Source organism: Hyla sarda, chromosome 1 (assembly GCF_029499605.1).
Source record: "Hyla sarda isolate aHylSar1 chromosome 1, aHylSar1.hap1, whole genome shotgun sequence".
Classification (NCBI taxonomy): domain Eukaryota; kingdom Metazoa; phylum Chordata; class Amphibia; order Anura; family Hylidae; genus Hyla; species Hyla sarda.
In genome coordinates this window covers 223,587,565-223,601,865 of record NC_079189.1, presented here as the reverse complement: position 1 = coordinate 223,601,865, position 14,301 = coordinate 223,587,565, and the positions used below count along the sequence as shown (strand labels likewise).

Sequence of the window (14,301 nt, the reverse complement as noted above, 5' to 3'; positions counted from 1 at the left end):
AGAATGAAGAGGCGGAGTCGCACACTGTCACAGGACCAACGGCCTGAGAGCGTGGAGGCGGAAGCGGCGGGATCTGTCCAAGTCGTTGTTGTGGCTGTGCAGGAACCACATTTACCCAGTGGGCCGTAAAGGACATGTATTGTCCCTGACCGTAGTTACAGCTCGAGACTTCGGTGCTGCCGTGCACTTTGGTGCACACCGACAGGCTCAAGGACTGGCCCTACATCTTCTCTTGCACAAAATTATGCAGGGCTGGTACTGCCTTTTTCACAAAGAAATGATGGCTTGGGACTCTCCACCTCGGCTCGGCACAAGCCATCAGTTCTCTGAAAGGTGCAGAGTCCACCACTTGTAAAGGGAGGGACTGCATCACCAGCAACTTGGACAGGAGCACATTCAGCTTCTGTGCCATGAGTGGGCACATACTGGCACATCTCTTGGACATGGCTTCGCTGATGGTTTGCTGGCGGAATGACTGACTCAAAGTAGGAGGAGCAGGAGCATCTGGAGCGACAGAAGATGGCTCCCTTCGGCTGAGGTGGTGGAACCTTGGCTGTCTGAAACAGGAAACAGCATGCCACTGGGTGATGCAGCAGGCTGGACCACCACATTGGAGCTACGGTTCCCCCAGGCCGCTTTTTGGTGACACTGCATATGTTGACGCAGGGCCGTGGTGCCAACATTGGGACCCGGGCCACGCTTCACCTTCTGCCGACACATCTTGCATGTGGCCAGGTTAACACCCTCCGGATGCATGATGAAAAACTGCCACACCGCCGATTAGCATGATTTTTCCCCCAACAGTACGCACTGATTGACTGCTACTGCCGCCGACTCCAGGAGCCCCTATTCCACTACCTCCTGGGAAGGTAGGCTGCCACAAAGCAGGTGGTCTACCCCGGGCACATTTGGCTCCAGACTTTCCACTTCTGCTACCATGCTGACTGCCAACCATGCTACCACCTTGCTGGCTCAGCTGCTGCCTCACAGGCAACCTGCAACCCTCTTCTCCTGATGATGAAGCCCCTTCTGCACCCGGCACCCAAGTGCGATCAGCTTCTCAGGTTCCTCAAAAGTGTCTGCTTCAGGAGCCTGAACACTCGCAACACCACCTTCCACGCTATTCTCCTCATCACTACTTGTCCGCCTAGCAGAGGAAGCGGCGGATGTCTCCTCAACTTCTTGGGTGGGCAGTAGCAGCTGACTGTCCTCTAGTAGATCGTCCTCACTAAATAGTGGAGCTGAACCCACAGCATACAATACTTCTGTAGACAACAGAAACAAGTGTAGCTTCGACTGGCATTTCACAGTAACTATGCCTAAATTAGTTTAACAGGAAAATATATAAAGGACACCACGTAGGTGTATTTACAGTTTACACTTATGAGAGGTGGACAATACGCTCCACTAGAAACTGTATAAGGCTACATAAACAAGTAACTAGGCCCAAATAAATGTAACTGGAAAATATATAAAGGACAACACGTAGGTGAATGTACAGTTTAAACTTATGAGAGGAGGACTATGCGCTCCACTACAAACGGTATAAGGCTACAGAAACAAGTGGGTAGCTTTGGCTGGCCTTTCACAGTACCTAGGCCAAAATTAGTTTTTCAGGAAGAGAAAAAAAAACTACACCACGTAGGTGTACGTACAGTTTACAACTATGAGATCTGGACAATACGCTCCGCTTAAAACTGTATAAGGCTACAGAAACAAGGTTGTAGCTTTGGCTGGCCTTTCACAGTAACTAGGCCAAAATTATTTTTGCAGGAGAAGAAAAACGTACGCCACCTATGTACGCACAGGTTATACTTATGAGAGGACAATAAGCTCCGCTACGCAACTTGTATTAGGCACTGTAATCAGATGACTATGGCTTTTCGTGCTCACCCTAACTGGCCCCTGTTAGCTTTACAGTTGTTGTACAGTACTACCAACTGCAGCAGTCGAGTCTCTGTGTATTACACCCAAAAGTTTACTTTCTCTCCCTCTGTCAGTGCTTTTATGCAGTGATTTGGGCTTGTGGTGAATCACTGCTGTCAAGCTATTTTTCTGTGCAACACACACAATGCTCTCTCTCTCCCTGCAATGAAACACTCTCTCTGAAATAAAATGCTGAAGTGGCTGGCCGCAAGATAGCTGCCGATTATAAAGGGCTGTGACATCACTGGGGTGGCTGGCTGCTGATAGGCTGCATGTGATTCAGGGTCATCCCGCCTACCCACCTTGCCAGAGTTCCTTGCCCCATGTCCACACATGTGAATCCGCCATTGTAGATGCCCTGGAGCCTAAATGGAGTTTAATTAAACGATTTGTGCGATCGAATTGCGTAGATATTCAGATTCCTTGCAAAGCCAATTTTTCCTGAAATTTGTAACGAATTCGGATTAATCAGATTTGATGCGGTGGGGGTGATAGGACTCAGGACAGGCAGAGGGAGAGAAGCAAGTGGCGGCGGCGGTCTCTGGCACCGCAAAAGCCGCTGCAGTTCATTGATTTAAAGCGCCCACTTTAAATCAATGATCTGCGATAAATAGCCGTTAACTTATACCGGAATATCGGTATAAGTTAGCGGCTATCGGCCCTAACCTCCACAGAGTATCGGTATCGGCCCTAAAAAAACAATATCATCGATCCCTAGTGTATAAATATTATTTTGAGTAGATATTCGAGCATATTGAATTTGGGGTGTTGATATGTTTTTCACTTATAAGGGTTTACCTATTATAATTCTTTCACCCCTGCAATCTGAGATTTAAAGTGCTGTAGTCCCAGCTTGAGAGTCTTAAAGGGGTACTCCGCCCCTAGACATCTTATCCCCTATCCTAAGGATAGGGGATAAGATGTCAGATCGCCGGGGTCCATGCGGCACCCAATTTAGCGGCTTCCAGAACCGCTGAAGGGTACAGAAGATTTTGACGTCACGACTCCTCCCCCGTGTGACATCACACCCCCCCCTCAATGCAAGTCACGGGTATGGATGATCGTGACGTCATGACTCCTCCCCTGTGTGACATCACACAGCTGTCACGCCCCCTCCCATAGTCTTGCATTGAGGGGCGGAGGGTGACGTCACACAGGGGCGGAGTCATGATGTCACGATCTTCCGTACCCGTGGTCGAGATGGACTCAGTGTGAGGACCTCCAGCGGTTCCGGAAGCTGCTAAAGGTGGGTGCTGCATGGTAGACCCCGGGGGTCCCCAGCAGCAGGACCCCGGCGATCTGACATCCTATCCCCTATCCTTTGGATAGGGGATAAGATGTCTAGGGGCGGAGTACCCCTTTAAGGTCAAAATGCAACACAGAGGGCCCATGCCCTGGATGTTTCAGGATGCTAGCAATGCCCCTGACAGACTGTCAATCTTCAGTATGCTTATCAACTTCATTAAAAGCATTCTTTGAGAGCGCGTTCCAGCAACACATAGACAAAGCATTGCTGTCAGTTGTCCTCCTTGATAAAGTAGGATAAACATGTAGTGGCGAAACATGTCGGGGTGTTACAGTATCACATTTTAATTGCAACTCTATAGCGTCCTCGATCATGTAGCATAACATTTCAATAAGCATATAATATAAGACAGTGAGCCATATACACACTGGTTATTCGCACCTGCGGCGCACAGCAGGTTGGCGTTTTGGTGACCTACAGTTCATATGAGAGCTACAATGAGTAATGATTCCTAATCAGTGGCACATATACTCTATAAAGAAGTGGGGTCTCTATAAACACCAAGGATTAATAGGTGCTCTTGGACTTCAATTGAGGCTACCAGTGTAATAGATGCAGATTGAATGACGTAAAGAGACACAAATGGGGTTGTGTTTTTAAGTGTGTTTTCTCACCTGTTTTTATTATTAGCCCTATTCAATAAAAGTTCTGTTTTATTATGAACACATAGTATAAAGAGGTTTTTGTTAACCCCAGATGGGTTAAATTGTTGTGTGGCCTAACCTAACACTGGCAAAGCGCTGGGCGGTGACCACTGCCTTCGAGACACCATGCCCACAGGGAGAACGGCCCAGCTTCACTGCTGTCCGACCAAGCCCCTGGCTCTGGGCCGCATCACCCCACAGGCAAAGCATCACAGAAACAATGGCCGCCATAGAGCACCACACCAGTGTGAACACCTACCATGTGCTCCCTACCAGAGGGTTCGGAGAATGTTAGGAGGAAACCCTTATGCAGTCTCCTGCTAATTAAAAATGCCTGGGCCGAATGGGTAGAGTGGAGTGCTGGCCATGGAAGAAGGGAGAGACTACAAATGTACAACACAAATAGAGAAACACTAAGGCTCACTAGTGTGTGTGGCCTCCACGTGCCTGTATGACCTCCCTACAACACCTGGGCATGCTCCTGATGTGATTACAGTCTGTGGTGCAACGTGACGTTGATGGATGGAGCAAGACATGATTTCCCAGATGTGCTCAATCGGATTCAGGTCTGGCAAACGGATGGGCCAGTTCATAGCCTCAATGCCTTCCTCTTGCAGCAACTGCTGACACACTCCGGCCACATGAGGTGTAGCATTGTCTTGCATTAGGAGGAACCCAGGGCCAACCGCACCAGCATATGGTCTCACAAGGGGTCTGAGGATCTCATCTTGGTACCTAATGGCAGTCCGGCTACCTCTAGCAAGCACATGGAGGGCTGTGCGGCCCCCCGCAAAGAAATGCTACCCCCACACCATTATTGAGCCACATTCCAAACCGGTCATGCTGAAGGATGTTGCAGGCAGCAGAACGTTCTCCACAGCGTCTACATATGTCTGTCACATGTGCTCAGTGTGAACCTGCTTTCATCTGTGAAGAGCACTGGGTGCCAGTGGCAAATTTGCCAATCTTGGTGTTTTCTGGCAAATGCCAAATGTCCTACATGCTGTTGGGCTGTAAACATGGGTGTGCCATGGTGTAGAGCCCTGTGCGGGACTGTTTTTTTTAATCCCACTCCCGATGATTTGCCGACCATTCCCACCTGCTCCCGCAGGTTGTTTGCTCCACTCCCACCCATTCCTGCAACATTTGTGTCTAATTCCTCCTGCTCCCTCTAACATGTGTGTCCAATCTTGCCCGCTGCCAATAACATAGGAATGTACAGACACTAGGGTGCAATCTATGTACCCTCATATAGGAATGTACAGTACTTATAGGAATATATATGAGGAAGCAGAGCATTGCACCCTAGTGTCTGTACATTCCTATGCTCTGCACCCCCTACCCCTCATATAGGCATGTACAAACAACTAGGGTGCAATGCTCTGCACATACTCCCATGTGTATAGCAGTGTGCAGAGGCCTGGGTCACCAGTACAATGCCCTGCACATACCCAGGCTGCACCATGCATACTGTGTGAAGAACAAAGTGACATTGGTGGACAGTGGCAGCATGAGCCCTGAGGGTGAGTTCTACTGGCAGCAGGTGAAGTTGGAGAATGGTGCTTATGCGACTATGATCCTCCAGGGCAGGCTAAAGCTCCACAAAATGGTGGCGGCAGGGGGGAGGAGAGCAGACTGAGCAGAGGATGATGGTGAGTTTAGTCAGTGGAGGGTGGGACTGGAAGTTGGGACGTAACTTATAGAGGCTGCAGCTGTGCAGGATTGTGCAGTATTTGCAGGACTCGTAGGCATAATACCTGACTGCCCGCTCATGCCCACTGCAGCCTCACACCACCTACTGTTGTCTATGTAAAGGGTGCATTCACACCACGTTTTGTACATACGGGTGCCGGATCCGGCGAGGGGAGGGGCAAACCGGGCGCTCCCGTACCCCGGCCGGATCAGCCCGTGACTCTATTTATTTTAATAACCCGACCGGAGTCAAACGGTTACTCTGGTTGGCTCAGTTTTGACCCGTATGCGGTTTCCTGACCGGACCTAAAACCGTAGTTTACTACGGTTTTAGGTCCGGTCCAAAACCACATACGGGTCAAAACTGACCCGACTGGAGTCACCGTTTGACTCCGATCGGCTCATTAAAGTAAATGGAGTCACGGGCTGATCCGGCCAGGGTACGGGAGCACCCGGTTTGCCCCTTCCCCTGCCTGATCGGGCACCCGTATGTACAAAACGTGGTGTGAATGCACCCTAAGGGAATCTGCAGCATATCTAGTAATAGCTAACAGATTACCTTCAAGCCCTAGGTAAGATCCTCCTGTATAGATAGTGATGATATGCATGACTGGTATGACTGGGTTTGCTACAAGACAGACTATAAAATAATCATACAGTATTATTTATCTCCATTGTAATCATTACAAAAACAAACAAACTAACAATTAATAACAGAATGGCTTTTGTCACCTTACATATTCTTACAAAATGAAAAAAAAAATAGCAATTAAAAGGGGTACTCCGGTGGAAAACTTTTTTTTTTTTTTTTAAATCAACAGGTACCAGAAAGTTAAACAGATTTGTAAATTAAAAACAAGTAGAAACAGCAATGCTGAGCACCAGCGGCAAGCAGGTCAATCTGTAACGGTAGCCGGTATGAATGGACCTCAATCACAGTATACACGTGCATACGGGGGGGTGCTATCCTGGAGTGCATATAGTGCGGTACAAGATCATATCCAAGTAGAAGAAAGATGCACTCACCCCGTGTTTGTAGAAAAAATACTTCTTTAATTTTGCAGTGCGGAACAAAGCAAGACCCCGGCAGCTTGTGTGGTGGTCTGACGAAGCCCGCCTGTGCGGGTGAAACGGCTGTCCCTTATCCCTACACAAGCTGTCGGGGTCTTGCGGCGTTGATTGATTGCTCCAAGCCTGAGCTACAGGCTTGAGCAATCAAGCCCCTATCTCACTGATCTGTACAAAGCTATGGCTTTGCAGGGATCAGCATAGGAGATCAGTGTGTGCAGTGTTATAGCCCCCTATAGGAGCTATAGCACTGCAAAAAAAAAAAAGTGGAAAAAAAGTTAACAAAGGTCATTTAACCCCTTCCCTAATAAAAGTTTGAATCACCTCCCTTTTCCCATAAAAAAAAAAACTGTGTAAATAAAAATAAACATATGTGGTATTGCCGCATGCGTAAATGTCCGAATTATAAAAATATATCGTTAATTAAATCGCACGGACAATGGTATGCACGCAAAAAAAATTCCAACGTCCTAAATAGTGTATTTTTGGTCCCTTTTTATATCATGAAAAAATGCATAAAAAGTGATCAAAAAGTCCTATCAATACAAAAATGGTACCGATAAAAACTTCAGAACATGGTGCAAAAAATTAGTCCTCATATCGGCCCATACGTAGAAAAATAAAAAAGTTATAGGGATTAGAAAATTAGAATTTTTAACATTTTTTCCTGCATGTAGTTATGATTTTTTTCCGAAGTACGAGCATATCCAACCTATATAAGTAGGGTATCATTTTAACCGTATGGACCTACAGAATAAAGATAAGGTGGTATTTTAACCAAAAAATGAACTGTGTAGAAACGGAAGCCCCCAAAAGTTACAAAATGAATTTTTTTCTTCAATTTTGTCGCACAATGAATTTTTTTTCCGTTTCGCCGTGGATTTTTGGGTGAAATGACTAATGTCACTGCAAAGTAGAATTGGTGGCGCAAGAAATAAGCCATCATATGGAATTTTATGTGCAAAATTGAAAGCGTTATGATTTTTAGAAGGTGATGAGGAAAAAATGAAAATGCAAAAATGGAGAAACCCTGCGTCCTTAAGGGATTAAGTACTGTCCAGAGTATGAGAAAATCCCCATAGCAAACAGATGCTGCTCTTGACAGTTCCTAAAACGGACAGAAGATTTTTTAATAGAAGTAATTTACAAATCTAATATAAAGAGATGAAGCAGAGCAACTCACCAGTATAGTTGTGCAGGGACTTCGTTTATTTCATACCACCATGAAAATCAGATAACAGACAGGGGAGCAGGATGGAATATGCGGGGGTATTCAAGCTGTGCGACAGGCTGGTATCGCGCCGAAGCACTTCGTCAGGCAGGTGCTTAATGACGTGAAGGAAGAGGTGTGTTTATAACAGGTAAGGGTTCAGTACTTTCGTATTTATCATTCAGGCCGAGCGGGCCAGTGGCGTTTGTTCTCAGGATCCATAAACCTTCTCTATTGAGAAGATCTTGATCCTTTGTAAAACCTGGTCTGGACTTCTCTATTCTTTCAATAGCAAAGAACTTCAATGCATTGGGATTACTGTTGTGGGTTCTACCATGTGGGCGATCAGGCGTGGAGCTCCTACCCCTGTCCTTAGGGATCTATGATGCTCTCTTACCCTATGAAATAGGGGCCTAATTGTCTTGCCAATGTAGAAATACCCGCAGGTACATATGAGGCTATATAGAAGAAATGGTGTCCTGCATGTAAAAAATTGTTTGATGGTTATATCAAAACCTCCTAAGGTAATACATTTCTGCTTCCCATTAAAACTACAAAATTAACAAGATCCACATGAAAAATTGCCTATGGGTCTGCTGTCTGCTAACCAATTTGTCTTTTGTATTTTATGCTGTTTCTTTTGATATTTTTTCATATAACCATGAACCGTGATATTTTTTCTATAGGTAATAATGGGTTTGTTCTGTACTAGGGGGCTTACAGCTGTGTCTCGTTGCAACATATAACAGTATTTGTTGATGGCTGTTTTAATTCTGTCATTCATTGGTGTGTTTTTGAAGGCAAATGTATTTCTTACATGTTAGATCTGTTCTTGGTGTATTTTCTATTTTTCTACGGGCTGAGCTGACGACATCGGGTGGATATCCCCGTTGTATGAATCTCTGCCATTTCAGATGCTTGTTTCTCATATAAATCGGGGTTGTTGTTTATCCGTTTTAAACGGGTAAACTGTCCGATTGGGATAGCTTTCTTGGTATGTGTGGGATGGGACGATTTATAATGTAACAATGCATTTTTTGAAGATGATTTTCTAAAGCCTGATGTGATAATATTGTTATCAACAATATCAATCTTCACATCAAGGAATTCTAAGGTTGAATAACTGTAGATACTAGTGAAAAACATGTTCATAATGTTTACTTTGTTTAGAAAAGTAACAAATTCACTAAATTCAGTATCGGTCCCATCCCACACCACCAAAATATCATCCACAAAACGGAGAAAAAGTTTGATATGTTTCGCATATACATTTTGAGATGAAAAAATTTATTGGCATTCGAAAATCGACAGGAAGATATTAGCAAAAGCACAAGATATAGGAGTGCTCATTGCAGTTCCTTGGCACTGCCTATACCACTGTGCATCATAATTAAAGCAATTGTTCTGCAAAATGAATGCTACAGATTCTGTCACAAACTGTATAAATTCAGTAGATTTTTGTGTGCTCTCCAAGAACCTGCCGATCACCTGTACACCCGCATCTTGGGGGATACAGGCTCTCGATGTCTATGGAGGCTAAGGAAAAACCCTTGCCATTGGAAATGTTTAAGGATCTGGATCAATTCACCCCAGTGTCATGTATGAAAGATGGAATGTGTTTAAGCATAGGCGAAATCAACCAATCGATGTAGCTGGAGAGGAACACGGTAGGTGAACCTACCCCAGCCACAAATCGGTCGTCCTGGTGGTGGGATAATTGATTTGTGTGTTTTGGACAGTATGTACCAGTTTGGGGGAATAGGATTTGTTGAAATGAATTTTTCTGGTGTTTTCTCATTAATGATGTTTTTTTCTACACTTTTCCTGAGGAGAGTTCTTAAATTATTCGATTCTTTTTGTTGGGTCAGTTGTAAGTTTTTCATATACATTAGGATTATTAAGTTGTTTTAAAGCTTCATTATCATAATCTTTCTTGTACCATACGACGATAGATCCCCCTTATCAGATCTAGAGACTACCAAATCATCTCTTTGGGCTAGCCATTCGAGTGCTTTTCTTTCGTTTACTGTTATGTTGTCCTTCCCCTTTGGATAAAGGAGTGCTCTAATTTCTGTATTTACTGCTTTATGAAACAGATCTATGGCACTATCTGGGAGGACTGGAGGGTAGAATTTAGATACTGCGTAGAATACAAAAGACAAATTGGTTAGCAGACAGCAGACCCATAGGTAATTTTTCATGTGGATCTTGTTAATTTTGTAGTTTTAATGGGAAGCAGAAATGTATTACCTTAGGAGGTATTGATACATTTGTTGTATATTGCCTCATATGTACCTGCGGGTATTTCTACATTGGCAAGACAATTAGGCCCCTATTTCATAGGGTAAGAGAGCATCATAAATCCCTAAGGACAGGGGTAGGAGCTCCACGCCTGATCGCCCACATGGCAGAAACCCACAACAGTTATCCCAATGCATTGAAGTTCTTTGCTATTGAAAGAATAGAGAAGTCCAGACCAGGTTTTACAAAGGATCATTCTCAATAGAGAAGCTTTATGGATCCTGAGAACAAACGCCACTGGCCCACCTGGCCTGAATGATAAATACGAAGTACTGCACTCATTTAGATTTCTCCCCTTTTTTAGGTAACCCAAGCAGAGATCAATGAGTACAGACATCTTAATATCTATATAGTAATTGCAAGATGATTTTGATGTTTTTAATGTGTTTCGTTTTATGCACATTTAAGTAGGTGTATGTTTTGTTTGGGAGTAACCATGGTGACCCTTACCTGTTATAAACACACCTCTTCCTTCACGTCATTAAGCACCTGTCTGACGTAGCGCTTCGGCGCGATACCAGCCTGTCGCACTGCTTGAATACCCCCGCATATTCCATCCTGCTCCCCTGTCTGTTATCTGATTTTCATGGTGGTATGAAATAAACGAAGTCCCTGCACAACTATACTGGTGAGTTGCTCCGCTTCATCTCTTTATATTGGAACTGTTCATACTATATCTGCAGCGTGTTCAGCACCACACAGTTACACAGGTGTGACTTCCTATATCAGCGTACATATACCGGTAATATCCTTAGATCCGTACAGCAGTAGCCAGTCCCGCACATTAATTTACAAATCTGTTTAACTTTCTGGCACCAGTTGATTTAAAAAAAAAAAGAAAAAAAAAAGTTTCCACTGGAGTACCCCTTTAAGGTTCCTTTCACACTAACGTTATGACCTGGTAGTGCGACAGCAGGAGAAAAAAATAGTGCTTGCACAGTCTTTTTTTCAAGATATTCTCTCTGAAAATAGCGGCGCCTGACGGACCCCATTGACTATAATGGGGTCCATTGGGACCCGTTATTGCCCGTTGCGCCCCATCAAAATGAAGGCTGTCCAACTACAAAAAAAAAAAAGAGTTTGACGGCCGTTAGTGACAAGTAATAGCATTAGTGTGAAAGGGGCCTAAATGTATGTACCTTGAAATAGTAACTAAAAAAATCGAATTGATCTGCAAGCCCTTACATAGCTCTAAAAAAGTGTTTTAGTCTGCAAAAGCAGTAGATCATAAAACATTGGCACACAATTCATAGTTTAACTAACCCATAGAATACGTTACCATGTCATTTATATAGTAGGAGCAGGTAACAGCTCACCCGTTCTAATGCACACACCTGTGCTCGGACCCACCGACACCGCCCACGGCTACAACTTAGATGCAACAGAGAAGAAAGCTGTCCAGCACCATCAATGTGTAGAAAAAACTATTCCAGCTTTATTGAAGATTGCATACAAAGATTCAGAAATACAAATACAGTCTCAAACGCATTTCACGCCATTGGCGCTTAATCATGTCATTTATATCGCAAAGAAAGCCCAGAAATGAGAACCCCAAACATTGTGAAATTGCTAGATTTTACCTCAGCTACACTTTAAGGTAGAGTCAGATGTACAGCATTTGTAGCATATTTCGCTGCTTGTTTTCTGCTGCTGATTGTCCTTATGTTGTTACCTTTATGTTGTATGAAAAAAACTTTTCTACTAATAAATTATACAGTTTACTATTAACCCAGTTTGTCTTTGGGTACGTTCAGACGAGTGGATCCACTATGTATTTTATACTGTGGATCCGCCACCGAAGGACCCTTTTAGGGTGCCTTTAGATGTGCCTGCTCGGAGAGGCAATACGCTGCTTTGAGCAGACACACTGCGATGTGCGAGTCGCCGCGTTCATGCGCAGTATACTTACACATCGTGGCTGCTCTCGGCCTAGCTCAGGAAGCAGGGGGAGCTGCCACGATGTGTGCGAGTGCACCGCGCATGCTTGGCAACTCGCACATCGCAGTGTTTCTGTTCGTGGTGGCGTATTGCCACTCTAAGAAGGCACATCTAAAGGCACCCTGTAGCGGTCCTTCGTCGGCAGATCCGCAGCGTAAAATACGCTGTGGATCACTCGTCTGAACGTACCCTAAAGGTATGTTTACATGTGCGTATTTTGATGCAGATTTTTTGCAGCTGATTTTGCTACCCATAGAAGTGTTCCTTTTTAAATGATACATAATGACTTTATATGCTTCCTGCAGGCTGCTCCCAGGGACATAAGCAGGATTTTTGCAAGAGGGAGAGAGGTGTTACAAAAAAATTATAAACTGACCAATATTCCCCAATAAAGTGCCAAGCAGTAGTAAATACCAGCTCTACACTGTCTCTGAAGACTCATAGGAGACGTTCTTCTATAATCAACCCTGACCAACAATTTTTGCCAGTCACAACTCATCTCTGACAAACATTTTCCCTCATCTAAAATAGATCAAAAGTAATAATGCCTCCTTGGTTTATGGCCCAGTAAAGTGGGTAGGTAAGTGGGTTGGGGAGGGGGGTAGATAAGTCTCCTTAATAGATAAGTAGATTGCTCCAGTAGGTACACAGGTTCCCCAATATGTAGTTTCTCCTATTAGGTAGGTGTACATTTAGGTTGTTTTCCCAGTATACAGGTGCCCCAGTAGACAGTTTTCCCAATATATACAGTAGGTTCAAGTAGTTCAAATAGGTTTTTTTCTCCAGTAGGTAGTTTTCCCAGTAAATAGGCCCCTGTAGGTATTCTCCCCAGTATAGAGGCCCCCAGTAGGTATTTTTCCCCAGTATACAGCTGTCCCAGTAAGTAGTTTCCCCAGTATATTCAGCAGGTGCCCAAGTAAGTATTTTTTCCTAGTGTACAGGTTGTAGTTTCCTCAGTATATACTGTTGGTGCCCAAGTAGATAGTTTCTCCAGTATAAAGGTGCCCCAGTAGGTAGTTTCCCTAATACTATATATATATATATATATATATATATATATACCGTATATATATATATATATATATATATATATATATATATATACACACATAAATGCATACTATATACAGCATAATAAAAGAGAAAAGTCGGCGCTACCTTAGGGCTCCTCGGCAGAGGGTGCAATATAGTCCTGGCAACAGCTGCAGGTCCTCCGGTGGGGCTCTGCTTTAAATGTGAAGAAAATCCAGTAATGAATCACAGAAGAAGAGGAAATGCGGAAGCTCACCAGTAAGGTGCAATCAGACTTGCAATCAGACCCTCTGTAGAAGCACACATGTTATGTTTCCTCTTCTTCTGTGATTCCTATATACAGTTGGCAGTGTGCCTAGTGTATAATCCCAAGTTAGGTAGTTTGCCAAATATATAGGCCCCTAGTAGGTAGTTTCTCCAGTATATAGACCCCCAGTAGGTAGTTCCCTTATTATGTAGGCCCCAGTAAGGTAGCATCCACAGAATATAGTTCCCCTGTAGGTAGCTTTCCCAGTATATAGGCCCACGGTAGGTAGCTTCCACAGTATATAAGATCCCAATAGGTAAATTCCCAAGTATATAGACCCAGTAGGTAAGCAATGCTTTTTACTGTAACCACGTAGGACACACTTACTGTTGGCAGTGCTCAGCCATATAGTCCACTCTAGTATTCAACTGTATAGGCATCTTGAGGACACCTTTACAGTTGAAAATGGCTCAAGGGTGGGATCTTATGAGCTACTTGTTATGTAAAATTGCAATATTATAAAAAACAAAACAAAAATAAAATTGCTAACAAAAAAAAACAAAGGGGGGGGGGGGGGTCCTAAAAGGGATGGGTAAACCTTTGAAACCACCCCTTGCATACACCCCTGACTGCTCCAAGATAATGTAATGTAAGATACTTACAAGCAGTATGATTTGCTATAACCCATAGATTTTATGTTTCCTATTAATGTTGGGGTATCAGAGTTGACTGTGGATATTCCAGGGTAATGTTTTAGTACATGGTTGTACTTCTGAGAGCAATTGTTCTATGTTTAACTTTATTAGACTCTTTCCAGAGAAATATTAAAGGGGTTTTCCTACAGTTAATCATGCTGCAGCCAATCGCTGGCCTCAGTGTTCATGTGTAATACAGGAAGAAACTGCCAATGGTTGCAATTCTAACATCATATTTCCAT

The 14,301-nt window shown here is 43.9% G+C and overlaps 1 protein-coding gene across 2 annotated transcripts in view; it reads right to left on the bottom strand.

Moving 5' to 3' along the window:
* DNAH6 (dynein axonemal heavy chain 6) overlaps positions 1 to 14,042 on the bottom strand; it is a 400,640-nt gene extending 386,598 nt beyond the window's left edge. Inside the window, exons 1-2 of one of the 2 annotated variants that reach the window (XM_056568811.1) lie at positions 14,027 to 14,042; positions 13,244 to 13,312 (exon numbers count right to left, since the gene is read on the bottom strand). The gene's annotated coding sequence lies outside the window, so the exon portion shown is untranslated. Of the gene's footprint in view, positions 1 to 13,243; positions 13,313 to 13,751; positions 13,758 to 14,026 lie in introns of those variants that run through there. The other variant, XM_056568814.1, reaches the window with a different exon arrangement.
* Positions 14,043 to 14,301: the final 259 nt, after the last annotated feature.